Here is a 1,531-nt window from a genome sequence, read left to right as displayed (position 1 = left end):
CACTCACCACTCACTCACCAAACCACTCACCACACACTCACCACTCAACACTCACTCACCCCCACTCACCACTCACTCACCACTCACTCACCCCACACTCACCCCCACTCACCACACACTCACCCACCACTCACCACACACTCACCCACCACTCACTCACCACTCACCCCACACTCACCCCCACTCACCACTCACTCACCCCCACTCACCACACCCCCCACTCACAACACCCCCCACTCACCACCCAACTCACACCCCCCCCCACTCACCACCCCCCACTCACCCCCCACTCACCACCCAACTCACCCCCCCCCACTCACCACACTCACCCCCCACTCACCACACACTCACCACTCACCACACCCCCCACTCACCACCCCCCACTCACCACACACTCACCCCCACTCATCACAACCACCCCCCACTCTCCACACTCTCACCCCCACTCACCACACCCCCCACTCACCACACCCCCCACTCACCCCACTCACCCCACGCCCCCTTCCGACGCCGGCCCCAGAGTCAACACTCTGCGATCCGATGCGCTCCCGGTTCCTCTAGAAACAAAGTCGTCAACAAACACATCGCCTCCTCCTACTCCACCACCATCAGCCTCTCTCTCACTCTCTGTGGCTCTCACTCACTCTCTCTGGCTCTCACTCACTCTCTCTGGCTCTCACTCACTCTCTCTGGCTCTCACTCACTCTCTGGCTCTCACTCTCTCTCTACTCACCACTCAGCCTCTCACTCTCTGGCTCTCAATCTCTCTCTCTACTCACCAGGGGATCTAATACAGCCGTCTTACAGCTACTACACTCGTCTCACTGCTCATCTGTGTCTGTCTCTGCATCTGTGTCTGTTTGTCTGTCTCTCTGCATCTGTGTCAATCTCTCTGCATCTGTCTGTCTCTGTGAATCTGTCTGTCTCTAACTCTCTGCATCTGTGTTTGCGTCTGTCTGTCTCTGTGTCAATCTCTCTGCATCTGTCTCTGTGTCTGTCTGTACATCTCTGCATCTGTATCAATATATCTGCATCTGTATCTGTCTCTGCCTCTCTGCATCTGTATTTGTGTCAATCTCTTTGCATCTGTATCTGTGTCTGTCTGTCTCTCTGCATCTGTATCTGTGTCTGTCTCTGTGTCAATCTCTCTGCATCTGTGTCTGTCTGTACATCTCTGTATCTGTGTCTGTCTCTGTGCATCTGTCTCTGTGTCAATCTCTCTGCATCTGTATCTGTGTCTGTCTGTCTCTCTGCATCTGTGTCTGTGAATCTGTGTCAATCTCTCTGTCTCTGTGTCAATATCTCTGCATCTGTGTCTGTCTCTGCCTCTCTGTGTCTGTGTCTGTCTCTCTGCATCTGCATCTGTGTGTCTCTCTCTCTGCATCTGTATCTGTCTCCGCGCACATGCATCTGCGTTTAAACATCCCCGCGTCTCTCCACGTCCGAGCGTCCCTCCACCGTGGCCTCTCGCCTCTCTGTCCGTTGCGTCGAGGGTCCGGCCTAGAGATCCGTGGAGCCGACAGCGATTGAG

The sequence above is a fragment of the Lampetra planeri genome, chromosome 3 (genome assembly GCF_965212315.1).
Source record: "Lampetra planeri chromosome 3, kcLamPlan1.2.h2, whole genome shotgun sequence".
NCBI classification, from domain to species: Eukaryota; Metazoa; Chordata; class Hyperoartia; order Petromyzontiformes; family Petromyzontidae; genus Lampetra; species Lampetra planeri.
Note: the sequence above shows the minus strand (reverse complement) of the source record.